This window comes from Falco biarmicus, chromosome 1, assembly GCF_023638135.1.
Source record: "Falco biarmicus isolate bFalBia1 chromosome 1, bFalBia1.pri, whole genome shotgun sequence".
Lineage (NCBI taxonomy): Eukaryota > Metazoa > Chordata > Aves > Falconiformes > Falconidae > Falco > Falco biarmicus.
The window spans coordinates 13,622,418-13,636,992 of record NC_079288.1 but is presented as its reverse complement, the minus strand read 5'-3'; the positions used below and the strand labels follow the sequence as shown (position 1 = coordinate 13,636,992).

Genomic DNA, 14,575 nt, shown 5'->3' with positions numbered 1-14,575 from the left:
GCCCTGAACTTCTGCATCTCATCCCAGACATGGGACGTAAATCGGGACAGGAGCACAGGCACATGCTCTCAGGTGCCAGCCGCCCATTTCCATGGTTCCCCATGACTATTGCTCTCGAGGGCCAGGGTTAGGACACAACTTGTTCCAGAAGGAGAAAGATGCTGTGTTGACACCATTGCTACAAAATCCCAGCTGGGGACTGCACTGGCAGGTGGGCAGCCCGGCCAGCCTGTACGGCCTCATAGTGACTTGGGTGACCCCCTGGTCCCTTTGGTGCCAGATGCTGTGCGAAGGGAGGTGGCAGCCCTGAGGGCTGGGATGGCATTTGCTCACTCTGCCCAGCCCAAGATGCCTGTGGTTGCTGCCTGCTGTCCCAGAGGGGAGCTCAGCACAGTGCCCACTGCCATGGCAGGGTGGCCCAGGGCCATGGAGCTCAGGGATGGGGGCAGAGGACTCGGTCCCCATGGGCAGTGGGAACGCTGAGATAACATCAGGCTGGGTAATCCATATGGAAGGAATCACTCCATCTCTCTCATAGCCCAAATCATTTTAACACCCTGATCCCTCTCCCCCCTCTAGTCGAGCATCGCAGCCCTCCTGCTTTCCACCTCCTTCCCATGGACCTGTCCCCATGACAAGGTCCCTGCTCCTTCCACAGCTTCTGCACAGCAGGGAGACATCAAATGCCTGTTCAAGCCATCCTCCATCTGCACAGCCACAGGGGGTGAGGAGGGGTTTCCAGGCTCTCAGAGCCTCTGCTCACAGCTCGCTGTGTTCCTGCGGGGTCTGTATCCACCTGCCGATGGCTTTTCCCACTCCCCCCATGCCCTCCTACATTGCCTCTCCTCCTCCCTGTGCGCTGGGTGCAATGAGAAATGTACTTGGCTCCCAATCCTCGAGTGGGAGGTGAAGGCAAAAAAGCCTGAGACTTCAGCTCCACAGCGTGTGGGATGTGGATGATGGCAGATCCCCACCCTTGACTCCTCCGCTGTCTCTGGGGCTAAGGCAGAAACCCCAAATCCAGACCCTCAGGGCTGAGCCCACCTTCCTTAAGTAGGGATATCCTCATTATTTGGTTCCTGGAGAAAAGCGGGGGACTTCTTGTGTCCCCTGCAAAGTCAGCTCCCTGGGACCTTCTGACAAACACCACTAGTTGGGGTGACCCTGGGAAGAGACCCCATGAGCTCTGTCAGGGAGCGCTTTGGGAAGGAGCCACAGCAGCTGCCCCAAGTCCTTGATGCTGGTGTGTGTGAGTCCAGTGAGGACCCGTTCTCCATACCCTCGAGACACCCACCTGGCCAGAACAGGAGAAGTCCTGGGACTCTAAGTGAAATAAGGCTGGAGTCACTAGCGTGGTAAAGCCGAAGGCATCCAGAGAAGCAGCCCTGCCCCTGCCCCTTTTCCCTCTGAGCCGGACAGGGTTGGGGGTAGAAGATGCTGATAGTGGCTGAGGGCTATTGCAGCACACGTGTGAGTTGCCAGGTTAGGAGTTCCTCCTTCACCCTCCTCTCGGAGCTGCTCCAGGCTGCTGCACTATACCACCCAGAGACGTTGGACTTGTCACCCTGAACACTGGTGAAACGAAGCCCATGGTTGCCAGCCCGGCTCACACACCATTGCCCCCAGCGTGCAATGCCTCTCTCCCCCGCTTCCTAATACAGCCCTGCTGCCAGCTGCAAAGTCCTGGCCTGAAAAAGAGTAACAAGACTTTAGGAAATGGCTTTGCAGTCCCTGCTACCTGGGGAGGGAAGGATTTAGCCTAAAGCCTGTATAAATGCTCTGTACTTATTGCAGGTTTCCTTCCCCCGGCTTCTCTGATCCCAGGAGACCCGTGCACAATCCCAGTGCTCCAGCTCTGCGCTGGCAGCGCCTGTGGCCTGCGAGCTGTCACTGTGGGAACGGGCTGGAGGACAATATGCTGGGGGGTTATAAGGGGCTACAGCCAACAGGACCCCCCCCAGATCCAGCTGGGGTTCCACCACTGCCTGTATCTCCATCACATGGAGGTGGTGAGCCCACGCGGGATGCTGTCGGATCCCAGTTTAATCACACAGCAATTGTCCATGTCACTGGCACGTTCAGTCATTTACTTGTAAAGACCAGTAGTACTGAGAGACTGGGATTCCCCCAGCTCCAGCTCCACCAGACAGCTGGGAAGAGCTGGGCCAGGGAAGCAAGAGCGTGGGGAGCTGTTACCCCCTCCCAGCCCTGGGCAGCCCTGGGGTAGGACCCCAGGGTGCTTGTGCAGGACGAAGCTGGGGGCAGCCATTCCTCCTCTGATTGAAAGCAGACCTCAGTCAGTGCTGCTCCCAGTGGGAACGCGTTCAAACCAAATCATCCCAGAATCTCCTTGCATGGAAACAGGGTTCACCTGCTCTGGGGTCAAAGTCCAACAGATGCAGCTTTGTGCAGAGACTGAGGTCTGTGGTGCTACAGAAGCAAAGCCCCCCAAGGGACCCTGCCCTGAGCCCCTGCTCCTAGAGGAGACCCCAACCCTTGGCGCCACCCCGACCTCCAGCTCACCACCCGACATGTGGGAGCAGGATGGTGTGGGATGCCAGGAACGCTGGCCTGGGGACTGGGACAGCAGCAGCGCTACGGTAACGTCCGGGAAGGGAGCACGAGATGAAGACACCCAGGCAGGACCCTTGGCAGCAGTGGGCAGAGGGAAGGCTGGCGGGTGAGATGGGGAAAGCATAGCCTCCCTGTGGTCTTAAACCTTGTGTCAGCTTTCCACCTCCCTCTCAAAAAAAGTCCCTACCAGCCCACACAATCTAAAAAACCCCAAGGATTAGGAAATCCAGGGGGGGGGAAAGGAAGCAGAGAGGGGCCCTGAGAGCAGGGCTGGGTGCTGCCCAGGGCTCACAGGCAGGGCAGGGCAGGATGAGAAGCTGCCTCAGCAGCCCTGGAGAGCACTTCCCATCCAGACCAACCTGGTCCCAGCCTGGGAACTATTGCAAAAACCCCACAGTCCTACCCTGGGATTTGAGGAAACTGAAACCTTGTGATGCAACCGTGAGGGATGAAGCAATAGGCGCTTGCTCAGGAAGCAGGTGACTGATCCAGTACCATGGGGTTGCATGGGCAAGGCGTCAGCTGGCTGCTAAACTTCCTCAGATCCTGAACAGCCTCTGCTGTCACCATCTTTCCCTTCTTTCCCCACTGTGCCGAGCTCTCCCTACTGGCGGGAACTGGTCCCCCCCCCGCCCCCCCCCGCCCCCCCCCCCCCGGGAGCACAGCCCCTGTCACAACCAGTAAGATGTGGTAAGATGTGGTAAGATGTGGTATACCACATCAGTGATAAGCGAGGATGACAGGGTTATTGGGAAACAAGTCGACACTTCCAAACAGATTCTCTTTGCTGCTCTTTTCCTTCCTGAAGCTGGTCTGAGCGTGGCAGGGGTTGCTCAGGAAAGCCAGTAAGCTAATATATTCATGTCAACTCACATTTGGTGCCAGGACATGAAGTAAACACCGTCAGGAACCTTGCTCCGGTTCAAAGACAAGCCCTGTTTCTTATTCCGATCACATTATCCATGCTCCCCGTACAGCTTCATTGATTCATATCTTAAAAAGAAAAGCCTTCAAAACCCATTAAGTCTGCCTTGCCATTCCAGCCCTGCTCTCAAGGGCTAGGGCAAGAAGCATTAACTAATCTGCTCACATTACCTTGCCTTTGAACCGAGCATCTCTCGGCGTCAATCAGGAGTGTTTGGAAGCGATAGGCTCCCACACAGGGTGAGTTTTGGCTGCTGAGGTCACCCAATGTCAAGCAAGTGGAGGGACCAGCCCCCTGCACTGGGCTCCTTTTCGCACCTGGGCAGCACCCAGAGCTTGTGCCTATGGAGACGTGGTGGAGCAGCCCCTTAGAGTCCTCTGGCTGGTTACGGAGGACCAGACGGTTATAAACCAGCCCATGAAGGAGCAAGCTCCTGCAGCTGTATTTTTTCAGGGCCTCAGATGGCACCTGGGGCATGAGAGCAGGGACCTTGCTGGTGGCAACTAGGTCTCGGTGAGGGGAGAAGGGTTTGCAAGCAATGACGTCCTCCCAGGGATTACGAAAGCCATGCTGCCTGTTGCCAGGGAAGAAGGCCCTTCCAGCTTCTTGGGCTCCAGCTCAGCCAGCAGCCGCTGTTTATTTGGCTTCAATGACTTCCCAGCATACCAAAATGTGCTCCTGGGGGCCCAGCATGCTCCAGCGCAGCTGGCCGAGACATCAGGCTCAGCCACCCCACGCGCTCCCTGGTGCCTTGCATAAGGCAGCTTTGCACCCTCTGGCCTGACTTCCACTCGGGAAGAAATTATTCACTCTCATTTTCATCTGGCTGCAGGAGACACTTGGGATGTTTCTTCCACTGCCCTCCCAAAGGCTTCCCATCCTGCCAGTGCCAGCAGCAAGGCAGGTTCCATCCTCTCTGCCCCTGGCCGACCCCCAAGTTCAGGGACAGGGACTATTTACTGGACAGGCTTAGAGGGATTTGGTTTTACTAACATTTCAAGTGCTGCTCATGAGTGTTGTTTTTAGGGTTTGGAGCACTTTGAGAGGACATGTCCACCAAGAGGGGATTAACCACAGCCAGCCCAGGCTCCTGCCATAGCTGGGCTTGGGGGGCATCTCCAGCACCAGCTGGATGGGAATGGAAAGCCAGGTTTCCTGGAAAGCTCAGCTTTGCTTTCTCTTTCAGACCCAACCAGTCATTGAACCTGGAGCAATCTAGGTTGCTTGGATTCAGTTCTGTTTTCAAAATCCTTTAGCTGGGGGAAGCTGTCTTCCAGCTGAGTTACAGGGATGCCCAGCTTGGGGCTTTTCTCAACTGTCCTGCTGCAGCCAGCATCCATCCCACTTCAGCCCCTGTCTCATGCCCCAGGGCCAAAATGGAGCCAGGGCATGGCATAAAAGGCAGAACAGCAGAGTTGTGTGCAGGCCCCTGGGCACAGCCCCAAAGGGAGACGTGTCCCAACTTTGCTGAGCACCAGTGTCAGAGCCCTGAGGGTGTCCACAGCCTGGAACCCACTGCCAGTGCTGGTGTGGGGCAGGCAGCGCTGGGGTGTAGGCAGCAGAGAGCATTCACCCAAAGATCCTCCCGGCAAAACCCCACCTAGGGGCAAAAACCCATGTGGGGACAAAAAGCCACCAGGGCACCGACCCATGGCTGCTCAGGAAGCCAGTGCCCATGGCTCCCTGCCTGCTCTTGGGCTCTCCTCCAGGTCAGGACCTTCATGCACCATTACAGCCTACATGTGTGCATTCACAAGTGTGCATGTGCACACACACGGCTGTCTTCCCCTCTCGCTCTCTCTTACAGAGGTTTCTTTCACAGTTGTTTTCTTTAATCTAAACCCACAAAGTCACTTGACTCCAGAAGGCGTTTTGCATTGCAAAGGGCTGAGCCAGGACAAGGTGTGTGAAGGCACTTCTCTGCCCATGGGCAGGGACATCTAGGGAGCTTGTAGGGGAGGGAAAGGTTTCCCTGGCAAGATAATGGAAACGGGCACAGAGGTCTGGGGGGAGACCGTGGGGGCAGAGCCGTGCGGTGGTGGGGAGCAGGTGGGGGGAGGAGGCAAACCCAGCTGGGATGAGGGGAGGATGCAGACAAGGTCTCTGGATCAGCTGGCTGAAATGCGTCCATGGGGAATTACAGGCAGGTCTGAGCCTGTCAGATTACTAGAGCCTGGAAGGGGGGAGGCAGGTTGAGGCAGGTCTGGCAGGAGGCGGGATACAGGAGCTGGAGGGAAAGGGAGGAGCCAGGGGAAGACGGGTAAAGGTGGGAGGGAGGCACACAGAAAAATGGGGAGCACCCAGCCCTGGTGGTGATGGGGCCGGTGGGAGCAGGAAGACGGCTGGGAAAACCACGGGGTGGGAAGAGGCTTGGTCTATCACGCATCACACCCAGCATCACCTCACTGAGGTGCAGGGCCAGGGCAGCCAGGGCAGGAGCACCACGCACCAAAACCTATTAAGTGCTCAAGGGGTCACGGACAAGTTGCTGGGCTCCCCCCATCCAAAGGTCAAAGGAAAGCGCCCTCATTTGTTGCCTCTTAATTACATCTGATCCTGCCCTAATTCCTCCTAAAACCAGCCCTGAGAGCCTTCAGGTGGCTGCTGGGGAGAGGTGCCCGTCAGCTGGGGTGGCAGGCCAGCCAGGCAGAGGTGACAGCCCTGGCCCAAGTGGTACCTCCAGGAAGGATGTGAGGGGCTGGCGGCACTGCGTGGTGATGGAGGAAGCACCATGTGCACCACCGTCCTGCTCCTCGGCACGCTGGTCATGATTCTGCGGCGCCACTTCTTCAACAAAGTTGAACCGTATGTCCTCTCCTGTCCCCTTTGTATGTCCTCTCCTGTCCCCTTCCTGTCCCCTTGGGGCCCTGGGGCTGGGGAGAGGGAGGTGAGGGGTGGCCCTGGGGTGGAGGATCTTGCAATTCAATCTGAGACCCATCCTTAGAGAAATTTGTTTTCCTTCTGGTTTCAGTCCTCTGGGTGACACCAGGAGACATTCCCTTGTGCTGGGCTGAGGGGAGCCTTCTTTGTTGTCACCTCCTATCCGTTGTACCAGTGCTAGCAAGGTCTCCAGTCTTTCTGGTGTGAAGGGACAGGGATGAACTCCTGGGATGCTTTTGCACGCACCAATCAAGGTGTTTTCCGAATGGATCAGTCGAGCACCCTGCTATCCATCCAGGCAAGCAGCCTGCCTGCCTGTTTGTCTTCATGCCTTGACTGGGGAGGAGACTGAGCAGTGCTTTCGGCCATGGGGACATCACCAGGCTGCCAATGACACCCGGCAGCACCCAGCTGGCAAACCTTCATCTAGTGTAACACAACCCCAGGGAGGTCCCACCCCATCCCTGCGGTACTGGGAGGTTGGATGAGCACCTGGGTGTGGAGGATGCTTGAAAGCACCAGCTAAATGTTGGCTCTCAAAAGAGCCAGCAGCCACCACCCTGCAGCTGTGGCCCTGTGTGCTGTGCTCCATGCCCATGCACACGCTCGCACACACTCACACATGCCCTGGCTCTGAGACAACAGCAGGGAGCAGATGGGAAGGGACTTGCTGCAGTCCCGCGTCAAGGCAATGACAAAGCTGCAACCAGAGCACAGGGTCACCTCCTGCTTGGTGCATCCCTGCCGCGCCATGGGCACGGTGCCGGCAGCTGCAGCTTCCACTACCTGCAGCTCCCCATGTCTCTCGGGAGGGAGTTTTGTTCCCGTTCAGCACTTGCTTGGCTTCAGCTCGGGAGCAGCAATGCCATGCTCACAGTGGGGCTGAGCATCGCCCTCACTTGCTGTGCAGACGCCTGCTCCAACGCCAGGCTCAGCTCGAGGAGGTTTCTGTTGGAGATGCATAAATCTATTTACCAGTGGAGACTGGAGGCATCTGAAAGTGAGGAGGTCAAACTGGTGCTTAATGAGCCAATTAAGTCAGGGGAGGGAGAAACAAGACTGGAAGCAGGGAAGGCATCTCCTGGCCTGTGTGCCTCCGGCCCTCCCCTCCCCATGCTACCGGCAGCACTGTCTGAATTAGAGTCATTGAGTTACCTGAGCAAACACACGCTCGTGGCAGAGGTGGGGGCTGGCTCTGGGCAGGGGTATGGGGGTGGCTGGCAAAGCCAGCAGAGCTGGCAGCCTGCGGGTCCGGCTCTTGGGAAGCTGCAGGACGAGTGGGCAGCACTGCCTGCACACAGGGCAGGCACATGGCTGGAAGGACAGGTCCCCTGGAGTGATGGCACCGGTGCTGGCAGCGTGCAGGCAGCCTGGGGAGGCAGATCCAGCCGCAGCACAAGCCCTGTCCATGGGAGCAGGCACAAGCTGCCTTCAGGGTGGCCAGGGCAGGGGAGAGGGGACAGATTTGCATCTGGCTCGGCATCCTGTTAGGAGCAAGCAAAGCATGTGGGTGCAGGAGAAAGTGTCAGGGCTGCAGGACGGGTTTGTAGCTCAGCCACTGTGTCCTTGCCGTTAGGAAAAAGCAGTGGGAAAGCATAAAACCTTGCAGGAAGAGGTATGATGGAGCCTGGAGCTGAAAAAGCTGGGGCTGGAAAGGACACGGGGGCTGCCCTGGCTATCTCCATTCATGGCAGGATCAGCACCCCTTCCACCAGGTCTAAACTGGGGCCCTGCAGCCCGGTCAGACCTCACACCTGACTGCCATCAGCACCACCACCATCATCCATGTGTGGCCGGTGAGACAGCAGTGTAGTACAGGGAGGGAGCGTGCCTTGAGCTGGCACCAGCAGCTCAAGGCTGGGCTCAGCACGAGGGGTCCCCAGCAGCACAAGGGGGACCCACAGCTGGATGGCCAGCAGAAGCCTCATCCAAGACCCACTGCAGCTTTCAGACAGGCACCTGATCTGGATGGGAAAACATCAGCCAACAGAGAAGCTGTACGTTGCTTGATTAGTTCTTTTGGTGATTAATTGCTCTCACCATTAAAGACCAGTGGCTATTAACAGGTTTTCTACTTGTTCTATTTTGGACATTAATCTACTTACCTTGCTTTGCACTGGCATAAATCAGAGCAGTTTCACTGACAGCTTTATACCATGAGAGCATTTGTCTCCATCCTTTCCTATTTTGGAAAAAGAAGCAGCAGAAGCAAGAGAAAGAAGTACTGCTGGCCAGGGACTGGGAGAAGTGGTAGAGGTGACCGAGGCAGACTGGACCAAGGTCTCAGATGGGCGTTTTGATCCAACTGGATTTTGGTGAGTTAGAGGACCAGGCTCAGGCTGGGCAGGCACCAGGATCCCATACAGCTACAAAGATGAGGATTTTCCATAAGTGCACGGATCTGGATGACCCCTGGATTAAAGACATGCCTGAAAAACAGCACACAAGAAAAAGACAGAGGCCCACACGTTCCATGGGATAAAGCTGCCTCAGTGCAGGAACATCCCTCTGCTCTGACGTCCCCATGTGCGAAGCAGGGCATGTGTCCTGGGCAAAGGACACAAATGAACAGCACAGGCAAGATCAGATTATGTGAAATCCCCTGCTCACTTGACCTCCTTCACGTCCCATCTTCTATTTATATGCCTTGGGGCTGCCAGGGACAGTGTGGGTTGTCCTTGGCCCCCGTTTGCAGGGCTGGGGGGCTCAGCCGTGGGTCCGTGGGGTTAGGGTTCACCCCTGAAGCTGGCTGCCACCATCTCAAAAGGACAGGTTTGCAGGGTTTCCTCCTAACAGCCCGACTGTGGGGTCTGCTATCCTCTTCCTCGCTGGAGGTGAAAAGCAAACTAAAATGCTGCTCTGGACTAGCCTCCCCATCAAGGGACAGGAAGGTCAAGGGGGCTCCTTGGGCTTTGGTGCTTGTGTTTCCTCCACAAGCAGTGATTTATTCTTTGTTTTATGCAATACTTAATGAGAAGGTCCTGGCTGGGGGCCAGAGCTGGTTACAGATGTCTGCTCTGTTTGCCTTTCTCATGTTCTTCCCCTCTGGTGGCTTCCCAGAGGGAGCTGCTCACCGCCTGCCCCTGAGCAGCATGGGGCTTTGGGGAGGTAGAGGTGCTGCTGACCCGGAGCCCAGGGTCTGGTCTCAGTGTTGGTCCAGCACGGGGGGACACAGGGCAGGGAGCACCCAAGGGAGTACAGAAGTACCCAAAGGAGTCTGCCGGGTGGAGAGCTCTTGGAGAGGGGCAAGGCTGGACTGTGGCAAAGCAAAGTTTTGCCTTTATGGCTGCTTTACTCAGCCCCCTCACAACAGGCTGGACACGAATTCCCTGGCCCCCAGAGGGTTTTTTTCCTGGGACTGGGAGCCAGGGCCATGGAGAGAGGAAGCATTTGGTGCCTGTGCCGATCTCTCCCCTCACGAGGCCACCTTCATTACACCCCACACACCGTGCTGCAAGGTGAGAACAGACCCCCTATGCCTCAGGCTGGAGAAAACAGAGCCAGTAGCTTGGCGTCATCTGGATTTAACCTTCCAGCTTAGTCTCCTCTGGGAAGCAGGACATGACCTCTTCATTTCCACCACCCAGGCACGGCTGGCAGCCGGCAGCAGTGGCACACGGCTCTGCATCCCCAGGCTGGAGCAATCAGCGCACAGCAGGCATGCACAGACAAGTGTCAGCTGAATTTCTGTATGACTTTAAATATATTAGCAAGACCACAAACACAGCTCCGGAGCACTGCAGGCACAGCTGAGCCAATAAATAACCCCCAAACCCACCAGCAAGAAAAGGACACCCCTCTTTCCACAGGAGATAAGGCTCAGTATCACTTTGCCCCTTATATCTGTATATCAGCTGAGCAGACTCACTCTCTAACTTCCTGCATTCCAGTACCAGAAGGGTCAATTCTGTGCCACTTCTGCGGAGTCATTATACTGTCGGTTATATAAATGTCTGGGCATGCACAAAAGGCAGTGCTGATACAGTGGCTCCGACACCAACTCTCTCCAACACCTGCTTTTCAGCTGGAGAGAGAGCTGAGCACAAGAACATCTCGAGAGCTGTCACACAGAAGGCTGCTGTCTTTCAAGCTGAATGGAGGTCTAAATAGCTCTCACTTCTCCTTTAGAATCTCATTTCTAAATGCAATTAATACTGGCACATGCATAATGAGAGACTGACGAGTGAATACAGACTCCGGCAATAAAGAAACCAGCCCCAAGTGCTATGTAAATATTACAAATCCTCACTAGAAGCTGACCCAGGGAAGACAGCTTTCTGACAATTAAACCCAAGTGACAATATGACTGGATTCCTACATCTGTCACAATACTACCTACTGATACATAATGAGCTACGTTAAAAGAACTAGCTCTTGCTGCTCTTCAATGCAGATAAAATGTCTATTTGTAGAATGTAATTAATCTCTTCTTCAAAATCAGGAACCTTAGTGTCCTTGGTAACAACATGCCAGTGACTCAGAGAATGTCTCTGGATTTTTCTTCTGATTTTTCAGCGAGTTATTGAAAGTGACCCCGAATTCTAGCACTGAAAAGGAGCTGTGTTTCAGAAGTAGAAAAGCCAGCTGGGTATCTGGAGGTGGGGATGTGTTTTACCAACCTCTCTGGTCTCTGCAGGGCTCCTTCGGCAGCTTAAGGAGGTTCCTGGACTTGTTTCAGCCACGTTCCCTAGGATGTGACAAGCTCTGTCCTGAGACCTGGTCCCCAACCTGTAGAGCATAAATTCCCTTTTACCAGCAAGTGTAACCAGGCAGAGAATAATGCTGAAAGCAGAGCAAGGGCAAGAATCACAGGATGAAGCTGCTCCCTCTTTTGCTTGGTTTCCACAGGCAGTAAGCGCTGTGTGCGACAGCTCTGTGTGTACATGCACACACACACGTGGCTGCTCCCCCAGATGGCTTTCGAGCCTGCTGACTTATTTCAGCCAAGTTTGGCAGGGGATAGAGGTTCAAAGACATCCAGTCCCAGGTAGCGAAGATGCAAAGCCATGAGCACTGACGTGGCAGAGGGATGCAGAGAAGTATTGCTGGCAGAGCCCCTGGTCCCTTTGTGGGCTGCACTTGGGCATCACCTGATCTTCCAGCCACCCTGCTCTGGGCTGGCTGAGATTCATGCCGAAAAGGCAAAGCTGGGCTACTCAAAAGCACCAAGGGGCCATATCTGCTTCCTATGAATGTCAGTGGGAAGCCACTGCTGCTGAATGTTGCTCACTGACCCAGTTCCAAAGCCCAGAGGAAAGATGGGCCATGATAAAGGGACAGCTGGCTGGAGAGAGTGGGTGATGGAGGACTTGCATGATTTATTTATTTCCTGCAAAAAAAATTAAAAAAGAATTGCTGGATAAAATAAGCCTATTCCAGGCTAAACTGTGCTGCATCAACTCCTCATGGGACTTGAGCTGAGGTGCTTGCCTCCCCTATAAGGGACATTCACCCCTGCCTGCTGCACGCTGCTTTGCAGAGCAGGCGGGACATGAGGAAAAGAAGGTTTCTGTTCATGCAATGCAAAGCCGCCTTTTCTTGGAGTAAATTATCGCTTTCGTTTAGATAGGGCTGCAATCGGCACTGCTGCTCACAGCTCACCCCATCTCCTCTGTCCCCAGGCATCCCGAGGGAGAGGAAGAGACCAGGAGAGAGGCTGGCTCAGACCCTCATGCCACGTAGCACCACTTTGGAATAAAAGTCAGGTGGGATGTAGCAGTTATCTGGGATAGATGCAGCTTTGGGGTAATTGTGGAAAGCGCTAGCTTGGGGTAAAAAGCCTGGTCTTTGCCTTTCTGTCCTGCTCACAGATCCCTCAGGCATTTTAATGATGATTTGTTTCTGTTTCACCTAGAGGTTATAGGTGTGTCTGCTTACTGGTAAGGCTGTAAAGGTTCTGGAAAAGTGTCTCACTGAGGGACGGAAATCAGAGCCTGAAACGGCCAGATTGGAAAGGAAAAGCCCCTTTTCCCATCACTTTCAATAGCAGCTCAGTTCCCAGGTGAGGGCACATCCAGCCCTTCCTCTGTGGCCTCCTGCCCACTGCCTAGATGCCAGGAGCATCTCACAGCGACAGAAAAGGCAGCAAAGCCAGTGGTGGTCCAGCCATAGTGGGGATGAAGTGCATGTGATGTGGGGATTGGGGACTGCTCTTGCTTTGTGTGTGGCACAGTGGCCCCAGGGAGTGAGGACTGGCTCCAGTCTGTGCTTCTGCAGCTCCCAGCAAAGGCAGGGCACTCACACCACTGTCTTGGCCCTGGAAAGAAACCTTTGGTGTCGAGGGTGAGGGGACACTGGCCTGGGCTGGGGCATGTGCGTGGGGTCTGGGGGGCAACTGAGAGCAGGGCTGTCTTTCCTAATCCCCCCCAGGCTACAAGGCACTGCTGAATGCCCTTGGGCATCTCAAGGACTCACCTTGCCCTGCCTCCCTTCGGCAGATGTCCCAAGGCTCATAACATTGTTCTGGCTCTCATCAAACTATTAACCATGTCTCCTTCTCCTCCTGCAGCTTCACCGTACTCTGCAGCCAACACCCAGCACACCCAGCACATCCCGGCCTCAGCACATGCCGAAAGCCCCAGTAAAACAACCCACAAGACCAGCCTGCATGCCGACGAACCCACATCACCCCTGATCCCCTCCCACAGGTCAGAGAGGACTAGGCACGGGGTTAAATGCTGCTGCAGAAAAGAAATTTGCCTGTCTTGAAGGCTGAGCCCTGGGGGGTGGCCAGCAGCCCCACAGCAATGCCCTCTGCAAGCCACAATGCAGCCTGCAGGCACGGGGCTATCAGGCGTCCTGCTCTGGGCAGTGGGGTTTGCACAGGCGCTGCAGCTTTCCTGCCTATATAAATACGTTAATAAAAGATCAGTTTGCAGACGCAGCTTGCTGTAGATGACAGCATTAGAGGCGCATCTGTTTCTACTAAGCACCAGTCTCGTGCTGGGTTTATTTGGTCTGTTTGTGGCGGGGAAGAGTTGCTTTCAGCATTCAGAGATGTCTCGTGTCTGGGAGAAGCGGGGGGGGGGGGGGGGGCGGGGGGGTGTGTGAATATATTTTTGGCTCTATTTAGCCACAAACATTCGGGTGTAGAATAAAGAAAAATATTCCTGTTTTCTGTTTGCTGCCAAACTGAGGCAGATGATTTCTTGTGCAAGCCTTCATTTGTTTGAGAACTCTGTGTCCTGTTGGAAAAATAAATGTTCTGATGGGAAAAGTCTATCCGTGTGTATTGATCAGTCATTGTGACCAGTGGACCTGCAAACATCAGCTTCAACACAACTGAAAAAGCAGTTCCCAACGCTTTTGCCAATACATACAAGGCAGAAGGAGACAGGTCTTTGCTTTTTTGGTGAGTAAAGTAGTCACACAACAGAATCCTTTCTGCAGGCACAGTTGCACTGACCTCACCACAGCTGGCATGAATTTCCAGTGCCAAACACCCACCCTTTGCACCCAGAGCAGGCAGTGTGGTCCTTCCTGAGAGCCAGCCACCGCTGGCAGCCACGAGCCGGACCCAGCAATGGGGAAAGGACAGCGGATGATCAGCAATGGTGGGGAAGAAGCCTGGGATGCTCCCAGGTGATGGCAACACCTTCTCCCCATGCTGGGACTGTAGGGTCACCTCCCCTCCACCACGGTAAAGCCAGACATATGGACAAGAGCTCCCAGTGGCTTGGTTCTCCACAGTGAGAATTTCACAAATGTCTATAGAATTTTCCTAATAGATTTTTATCCCCCTGAAGCTTTTTAATTAAGCCTTTACAACCTCAACTCACTTTATACATTTTTTTTTCTTTTTTTTGTAAAGGAAATATTATGACCAGGAAGAATAAAACTGCTGTTTTACCTAGAGGTGCCTTCATTTTATAGCAGATTAAAAGCAAGGTGGAGAGTCAATAACGCCAGGAAGAGGTGGTCAGGGGATGAATGCAAGGTACATGAGCTGAAGGCAGCACAGAAGAGATTGGAGGCTGGAAAGACAAAGGCTTATCAGGACTGAAGCCTCAAAAGCAGAATCAGCTCCTCAGATGATATAAATCACCTGGACTCCCCTGACATGCTGGTATTGCTGTAGCATGGCTTTTTGGTATTGATTTAAGGGAAAATAAAGGTCAGGGGCTTAGCTGCAGAGGCAGCATCAGGGCTGAGGCTGTTCAGCTCTGGGTGGGTAGTGATGAGCAACCAGGTGAATCT

At 54.6% G+C, this 14,575-nt stretch overlaps 1 long non-coding RNA gene across 1 annotated transcript; it reads left to right on the top strand.

Annotated features, from left to right (window-relative positions):
• Positions 1-6,080: 6,080 nt before the first annotated feature.
• On the top strand, positions 6,081-13,600 carry LOC130159124 (uncharacterized). Its single transcript, XR_008825627.1, has 3 exons — positions 6,081-6,304; positions 12,001-12,084; positions 12,888-13,600. It is a non-coding gene; the product is annotated as an uncharacterized LOC130159124 (long non-coding RNA).
• The last annotated feature ends 975 nt before the right edge of the window (positions 13,601-14,575 follow it).